Source organism: Artibeus jamaicensis, unplaced genomic scaffold (assembly GCF_021234435.1).
Source record: "Artibeus jamaicensis isolate MK-2021 breed Jamaican fruit bat unplaced genomic scaffold, CSHL_Jam_final scaffold_474, whole genome shotgun sequence".
In the NCBI taxonomy this organism is placed as follows: domain Eukaryota; kingdom Metazoa; phylum Chordata; class Mammalia; order Chiroptera; family Phyllostomidae; genus Artibeus; species Artibeus jamaicensis.
Window position 1 is genome coordinate 7,491,412 of NW_026522046.1, and position 9,484 is coordinate 7,500,895.

The 9,484-nt window shown below is 40.4% G+C and overlaps 1 pseudogene; it reads left to right on the top strand.

The window, feature by feature from the left end:
* The first annotated feature begins 282 nt into the window (after positions 1-282).
* Positions 283-888, top strand: LOC119056462 (peroxiredoxin-1-like; annotated as a pseudogene).
* The last annotated feature ends 8,596 nt before the right edge of the window (positions 889-9,484 follow it).

Consider the following 9,484-nt stretch of genomic DNA (forward strand, 5'->3'; position numbering starts at 1 on the left):
TTGAACCCAGTATGTGATCGCATTGCTTTGTTCATGAATTTTTTTTCAGGTATGTTTCTTCTCTCAACTATTATAGATTCTAAGATTGTTAGGAAAAGACAGCCTCTCCCTCCTTCTATCCTTCCTAACTTCCTAATGGCAAAGTGAAAAATACCTGTAGTATTTATGTTTCTGGAAAGGGAAATGAATTTAACTTTGGGTTATTTAATAAGTTTAGTTTGGCGGGTCTTCTTCCTGACCAGCTGGTCTTGGTATTTGTGTCTCAGAGCCGCAGATAGCGAGATGTCTTCAGGAAATGCTAAAATTGGGCACCCTGTCCAATTTTAAAAAGCCACGGCCGCTATGCCAGATGGTCAGTTCAAAGATAACAGCCTATCAGACTGCAGAGGAAAATATGTGGTGTTCTTCTTCTACCCTCTTGACTTTACCTTTTTGTGCCCCATGGAGATCATTGCTTTCAGTGAAAGGACAGAAGAATTTAAGAAACCCAACTGCCAAGTGATTGGTGTTTCTGTGGATTCTCACTTCTGTCACGCCGCATGGATCAACACGCCCAGGACACAAGGAGGACTGGGACCCATGAACATTCCCTTGGTGTCACACCCTAAGTGCACTGTTGCTCAGGACTATGATGTCTTCAAGGCTGATGAAGGCATCTCATTCAGGGGCCTCTTTATCGTGGATGATAAAGATATCATTCGCCAGCCAGATCACTGTAAACCACCTTCTTGTTGGCCACTCTGTGGACGAGACTCTGAGACTAGTTCAGGCTTTCCAGTTCACTGACAAACACAGGGAAGTGCGCCCAGCTGGCTGGAAACCTGGCAGTGATACACCATCAAGCCTGGTGTCCAGAAGAGCAAAGAATATTTCTCTAAGCAGAAGTGAGCACCAGGCCATTGTAGGGTCAAGGCGGCAGTGTAGAGCCATGAGAACAAATCCTCTATTTTACTATTGTCATGCTTAAAACACGAGATCTCAGGTTTAGGGCCTTTCCTGCCCAGCTTGGGGAGGCCCGCCTTTCTTTTTTGTGGAGGGGCAGGCCAGAGGAGGTGTTCAGTAGTGGGGCATCACCTTTTATCTTCTGCAGTTTCTATTAAACTTGACCTGAGACAAAAAATAATAATTTCAGTTCATCTGCAGGGCACAGGTTATGTTTTATTAGTAATGCTTCTCTTGATTTGAGCAAGGAATCCATTCCATCTCAGATCAAGACTATATCTCAGATCTTGTCTTTTGCACTAATCACGATGGCTTAAATTTCTTGCTATGTTAATAAACTCCCTATCATTTTTGAAATAAAAAGAGGCATGAAAACATTAACCGAAGTATTTGTTTCCAAAGTAGATATAAATAATTATATCAGTGATTCCATGTAAATCAAAATAAATAAAATCTAATAATTAACCAATGTAGAATATACTTTATATTCTTTTGTAACATTATTAAGTGATAAGAGGTAAGCTGGATCCAAGAACTGATTTTTAATCTTTTGGGAGGATCTTTCTTAGAAGAAAATATTTTAACTTTTTAAGATTCTTAAGTCTTTTGAAGAACCCATGATATATACTGTGGATACAGATGCATTCCATATTTAAACTGTCAAAATTAATAAACTATACCAATTTACAAGTTTTCCATACTTCGAAACTTAATTCATCAGGCAATATTCCCCAATAACTGCCTCCAGTAAGTAATACTTAAGAGGCTCTCCATTCCACTTATTTGCTTAAACTTGTTAAGACATCATTCTGCAGGAGGGGATGAACATGGGAGGGAACCAAAACCGTGCCTTTGGAAGGTCGTGGTATGCGTCCTTTCCAGACACTTAGCTGTTGTGGGAATGAATTTCAGTTCACAAGCTGCTGTGCAAGAAGTAGCACATTTCTTCATTTTCCCTAAATCTACTGAAATCTGACTCCAAGCCCCCATCCTGCAGAGCAGGCAGAGAATCTCACACTGTCTGGATTGGCTCTGGCCACAGGTCTGTGCTCAGATTTTGGGGAGATACTGACTGCTCTGGTCAGTGACCAATGGCCCATTCTGGTTTCTGCTGACATGCCTGTGTCTCATCAGCGTGGTGTGAGGGCTTAGCTTCTTCCAGACTGTTCCTTGGGAAGGAATGTCCTGGAGGAGCCTCTGGCACCTGTGCCTGGGGTCTGTCTGTCCTCCTAGAGAGCGCTATAGGCTGACACTACTACTGTCTCGCTGAGCAGCAGGGACTCCACAGAACTCACCACCTTCTGCCCGCTGTCCAGTCTCCCAGAATCTCAGCTCTCCCTCTTTACTGATATTTAAAATGCTTTTCTGTCTTTTCTGCTCCATCACACCCAGGGCTATGTCTTCTACAGATCTAGATTTTTCAAAAGACCAGAGTGCCTCTGAATTCATATGTTTAACTCTGTAAAAATTCCTAAGGTAAGACATTACAAAGGACTTTTCTTTTTGCTTGAGACTGGAGGGGGAGAATTGGGTAAATTAAAGTTTTATAAAAATATACTGACACAGGTTCCTCAAAGAGGTTTTTATTTTGGGATTTCATGAAGACAATAAAGGCATTTATGTTTGAGTAACTCTACTCTAGAATAAGAGTTCTATATATACTCTTTACTATGAACTACATTAAAGATAAATATGTATATGATTCGGATGTAAACTTCCAGTATTTCTTGAAACTGGGAAGAACTTGAGGCCCAGGTTTAGATCTGATCCATGTTCCCTTGTGGCATTTCCTCTCTTAACTTCAGCTTATGGAGGTGTGTTAAATTTCATGTTAAGAAGAGATATTCAGACTTTTGACCAAGATGGAGGTGCAGATAGACACACTATGCCTCCTTGCACAACCAAAAGAAGGTCAACAGCAATTTAAAAACAAAAAACAACAAGAACCAACAGAAAATTGAACTGTATGAAAGTCTGACTACTGCCCTGGCAGTGGATTGAGCGCGGGCCTGTGAAGCAAAGGGTCGCCGGTTCAATTCCCAGTCAGGGCACATGCCTGGGTTGCGGGCCAGGTCCCCAGTGGGGGCCACGTGGGAGGCAACCACACATTGATGTTTCTCTCCCACTCTTTCTCCTTCCCTTCCCCTCTCTCTAAAATAAATAAATAAAATATTAAAAAAGAAAGTGACAACCAAGGAGTTAAGGAAGAAACATCCATCCAGACTGATGGGAGAGGTGGAGACAGGCAGCTGGGCAGATATTTGCGGCAAAGCGGTGGCTGGAGGACTGGGGTAGGCAAGGGGGCAGCTGGCAAACCCAGTGAGGCGGTGAATTGTGGAGTTGGGTGCACAAGGCTGCAGCTGGCTGGCGAGGCAGCAGCGCGCACACCTAGTGAGGAAATGGATTGTGTAGTGGGTGGTCTCACATTCCTGCACAGATAAACTGGGAAAAACAACTAGGGATCAGGACAGACCCCACAGCCCAGGGTCCCAGCTCGGGGAGATAAAGTCTCAAACCACTGATTGAAAACACCTGAGGGGGTTGAGGCAGTGGGAAAAACACCCAGCCTCACAGGAGAGTTTGTTGAAGAGACCTACAGGGTCCTAGAATGTACACAAGCCCGCCCATCTGGAATCAGTATCAGAAGGGTCTAATTTGCTTGGGGGAAGCGGGGGAAGTGACTGAAATCTGCCAGAGAGCAGAGCAAGCACTCTTGTTCCCTCTTGGACCCCTCCCTCACATACAGCATCACAACCCAGTCACATGGGTTGCCCTGCCCTGGTGAACACTTAAGGCTCCACCCCTCACTGCTTAACAGGTGCATCAAAACAAACAAACAAACAAAAGAACAGATCAAAGCTCCAGAAAAAAATACAACTTAGCAATGAAGAGATTAGCAGTGTTTTGAACTATGCAACCTATCAGATGCACAGTTCAAAACACTGGTAATCAGGTTGCAATGCTCATAGAATTGGTTGAATTTGATCGCAAATCAGATGAACAAATGAAGTCTATGCTAAGTGAAATATAGGAAAATGCACAGGGAACCAATAGTGATGGGAAGGAAACTGGGATTCAAATCAACAGTATGGACCAGAAGGAAGAAAGAAACAACCAAACAGAGGAGAATAAAGAAACAAGAATTCAAAAAAATGAGGAAAGGCTTGGAACCTCCAGGACATCTTTAAACATTCCAATGTCCAAATTATAGGGGTACCAGAAGGGGAAGAAGAAGACCAACGTGTGGAAAACTTATTTGAACAAATAATAAAGGAGAACTTCCCCCATCTGGCAAAGGAAATAGACTTCCAGAAAATCCAGGAAGCTCAGAGAGTCCCAAAGAAGTTGAACCCAAGGAGAAACACACCAAGGCACATCATAATTACATTACCCAAGATTAGAGATAAAGAGAGAATCTTAAAAGAGAGAAAAGGAGATAGTTACTTACAAAGGAGTTCACGTAGACTGTCAGCTGATTTCTCAAAAGAAACCTTGCAGGCAAGAAGGGGCTGGAAAGAAGAATTCAGTCATGAATACTTACATCCAAGATTGCTCTATCCAGCAAAGCTTTCATTTAGAATGGAAAGGCAGATAAACTGCTTCTCGGATAAGGTCAAGTTCAAGGAGTTCATTATCACCAAGCCCTTATTATATGAAATGGTAAAGGGATTTATATAAAAAAAAGAAGATAAAAAATATGAACAGTGAAAGTGCCGCAGCCCACTGCGGCAAGGGTGGTCGTGAGGCTGAGCGAGGGACTGAAATAAAGGAGAGGACCAAATGCTCTGCTGGCATAAGGCAAGTTTATTGCGCAGTCTTCTGGCTTATATACAATCTTGGATACAAAGGAGAACAAAGGAGAAGCCTTCTGGCACGTAGCTTACTTCCTTGACCTACAAAGTTTATCTCTTCCCTTAGAGTCCGGACGTTCCCAAGCTAAGATACTTTCTTGGTACATGATGCACAGGCCAAAGATATGAGTTGATGGGAGAGGCGGCTAGTTTCTCAAGGGGTCAGAGAACTGTTACAACCCAAGATAGCCCTGAGGCCGGAAACCAGGCCCAGTCACCACACCCGCAGTGCTAGACCCTATCCTCGACCCCTCACAGGCCTCTTGGGCTCCAACATGAAAGGACAGCAAACTCACAATCATTAACAACCATACCTAAAACAAAAACAAAAGCAAACTAAGCAAACAACTAGAACAGAAACAGAACCACAGAAATGGAGATCGCATGGAGGGTTATCAACAGGGAAGTGGGATATCAACAGGGGGGGAGAAGGGGAAAAGGTACAAAGAATAAATAGCATAGACAGTAGGTAGAAAATAGAAAAGGGGAGGGTAAGCATAGTAAAGGAAATGTAGAAGCTAAAGAACTTATATGTATGACCCATGGACATGAACTAAAGCAGGGGAATGTGGGTGGGATGGGCCATGCAGGGTGGAGGGGAGTGAAGGGGGGTAAATGGGACAACTGTAATAGCATAATCAATAAAATATATATTTTTTAAAAAGATATTCTTTACTTGGTGCCCAAGAGAAAACATATTTCCAAAGCATTTCCTTTATAATATCATTAAACATTCTTCCTGCTCTATATATGTATTGTGTATGTATATGACATATATCATTATATATGTGATACACATGATATACATTATATATCGATGATATATCTGACATATGAGGTATATATTTTATATATCAATAATTTTCATGTTATGGATTCAATATTTTATCTTTCTTCTTTGAAGGTACTGCTCATAGTTTTTGAAATTGTTTTTGTACCCTGCAGTATTCTCGAGTACAGGAAACTATGATATATATATATATATATATATATATATATATATATATATATATATATATAAATAAATAATCATATTTTGGGGTTTGTGTATTTTACATTTACATTTCAGGTATATTAAGCAAATATCCATGTATAGGTTGTTTAAAGATACTTAATTACATAACCCAAAGGTGAAAATAATTTTAAAAGGAGAATATGCCATTTTTCCAGAGTGAACTAATAATAAACACTCTTATGAAAATGATATTCTCCTGAAATGTGTGTGATACAGAATTTTATGAATTATGTCATTTTAAAAGTATTATGTTATGCTGACAAAATTCTTTTTGGAAATGTTTTTTGGAAAGTGAGGAGCTGACTGACCGTTTATCTCGACACCATGAGGTGATGGTTAATAACAGGGCTCAGAAACAGCACGGCATGGTCTGGAATCCTGCCTTCATGATTTCTGCATGAGGCTGAACAAATCACTTATCTCCCAGAGCATCCATAAAATGAGGATAGTAATAATAAATGAAGATGACATGAAAAATAGATGTAAAGCACTCTGCCTGACTCTGCAGATGTTAGAACTCTGTCTGACACATATTTAGTACTTAGGAAATATTAGCTATTAGTAATTTTTTATAGAGTGAGGCACCACTGTAAATGATCATAGTATATAATTCATCCCACCAATTAATTATGGATAACTGTTACTTATTCTTTTGTTAAAAAGTAATCTATATGATATATTTGACATATTTACTTCTTATACTAATGAAGCTTCAAAAAATTCACTGTGTTATCAAATGTGCCTGTCTTAAAGAGCGAGTAAGTGTGAGCTGAATCATTGTTCTGGAAAAATCTAATCATAAAATCTCACGGAATTCTGCCATGAGACCCTCTGATACATACCCACCCCCAAAACAATGCCTACATCCTCATCTACACTCTCACACGTGCATAGCAAAAGGGACTGTTTGCCTCAATGTCTGAGGCAACAAGAAATATACCAACAAGAAATATATGTTTCTGAAATAAAATGCTAACTTTTCATGCCAATATAGGTATTTATTGTTTGGGAGAACATGATTTACTAAACAGTCATTAAAATCTTACAATTGGTTATTTAGGGTATTGTATTTTAACTCAGCATCAGTCAACCTTGCTAAAAATGTGATGTATTTTCTTCTTTCTTTAGTATTTGTATTAGTAACAATGATACATAACATTCACTGACTGATTATTACATGCCTATGCATTCTGCATATCAACACCCTTATGAGCTAGATACTCATTATTTCCATTTCAGAGGTGAGGCACAAGAGTTTGAACACTTTGTTTAAGGTTAACAGCCAGTGAGTGGAGGAGACATGATTTGAATCAGACAGTCTGGCTTTAATATCAACTCATTATACTTAGGTTAAGGGTTTGGGTTAGGGCTAGGGCTAGGTTAAGACTAGGGTTAGGGTTAGGGTTAAGGTTATGGTTAGGTTTATGGTTTTGGTTAGGGTTAGGGCTACAGTTATAGTTATGGTTATGGTTAGGGTCAGGATTAGGATTAGAGTTAGGGTTAAGTTTAGGTTTCAGGCTAGGGTTAGGGTTAGGGTAAGGGTTAGGTTTAGGTTTAGGAAAGGTTTAGGGTTAGTGTTAGGGTTAGGGATGGGGTAGGGTAAGGGTTGGGTTTAGAGTTACGGTAGCCCACATTTACTATCCCCATACCACTTCTAACCCTTGCGACCTTGCCAAGTGAGTTACTGAGAGCTAACACACACACCTCCTTTACAATCAACTCATCCAGGGTATAGGAAACACAAGAAAAGCCTTGCGTTTTACTTATAAGTTGAAACACTTACAATACTGGCTGGAACGTAGTAACATTCAATAAATGTCAACTGTTTTTATCTTCTTGCACTTCTGCAAGCATTTGGGGAATTTTTGACTCAACTACAGTATTCCACATTTTATTTTATTTTCAAAATCAAATTAGCCTGAGAAAACTTTTTGGCTCTTTTTATTAATTCACAATTTCTCCCAGCTTTGCATTAACCACATACATGAGCCTCAAAGCCATTCGAAGCAATGATCAAGGATCCAGGACGGAGGCCTACTGTTTTCAAGAACTTCGGGTTATTTGGCCCAGGCCTTCCTCGAAGCACCGGGCTTTGAGGTCCATTTCTCCCACGGAAGAAGCGCTGTCCTACACAAGGGGAATGGCACCTGAAAGTTGAGCTCTCTCAGGCCAACGCTGAAAACACAACTCTAGTTTGCTTTTCACATATTAAAAATTCATTTTGAAAAAAATTGCTACTTTTCTCTCCTCAGTTAAAGGGAAGGACAAATTGTTGATGTACTTGGTGATCATTTCTGGGGCTGTTGGTGGCAGCTGCCACTCTGGCCGGAGAACAACAGGTCTATTCTGGCATTTATTGTTTGGGAAACATCATTTAGTAAACAGGCATTAGAATTTTATGTTTGGCTATTTAGGATACTATATTATAACTCAGCACTAGTCTTTTGCCCTTACAAGCACCAGCTTGGATTTTGGGGGCAATTTTCTTTGACTCATAATGCTTCGAAATGGGAAGGGCTGGTAGAACTGGTCTAGAAGGTTAGACAAAGCTTGGCAGTGGGACATCTGTGCCTGCTGGTTTGGGATGCTCCCTGTCGGGAAAGGAGGTACTTTGGAACAAACAGTGTCTGGTCAGATTTAGGAACTGTGGGAAGAAGGAGGCTGGAAGGAGACCTGGGCCTGGACTCCTGGGTGTTACACCTAGTCTCAAATGGTGTCAGGGCCAGAAGCAGAGCTGGACAAATACTTAGTGAAGATTTTAGTACAATATTTTTACATAGTTCACACTCACTTCCATGGGTAAAGTTGTTGCTAGCCATTTCAGTATATGATGTGGAAAGGCTTCTACAAACATTCCTACGAAGCTCTGTGCCACTCCACCCACAGGTACAGGGCCTGGCTGTTGTCACAAGATGTGCAGTGTGTCCCTCAGAGACCAGGACCAGTGGCAGGAGCAACACAGTGTAAGATATTAGGACCCAGAGGCTGGTCTGTGGAAAATTTCCAAATTGCACAGGTTATAAATAAGAGGAAAAAAAACTCTTGAAGACAGAGCTTTCCCCCAATTTGACAGCATGCTAAGTATTCGCACGAGTTATCAAATGTCAGTCGTGAAGCTGAAAAGTAAGTTCTGCAATGTATTGATCATAAAAAGCAAAAAGCCTCAGGTTAGAGAAAACACTGAATTATATTTCTATTTTTATAGGAAATATCACAAAATAACTGTTAAATGATGATCTGATTAAAGAATCTATAGTCAAAAATGAACCAAACAAGCATTAGAGATGGGTGCTAAGCAGTTAACAAAAATACTGTTGCTTTTTAGATCTTGTGCCATCTTTTCAAAATTTGTAACTAGTTCTCACTTATTTTCACATTCTAAATAAATATTCACTTTTATACCAGCCTTTTCTGTTTTGGTTCAGTCATAACAGGCACTACCTCCTACTTCTGACTTTTGAGTGGTTTTCTGTCTGGCTCAGTGCATAGCCACTGAATGTTAACCAAGGGAACAAAAGCATTAACCATTGCAATCTGAATGATTAGGTGGACCAAAAATGGTATACTAATCTCGGGTTTGGAAGATGGGTAGAATGTGAAGCGGTAGTGGTATTAGCAAAGACGTAGAGACAGGAAGACCATGGAGAGATCAGAGGATAAAAAACAGTTAAGATTG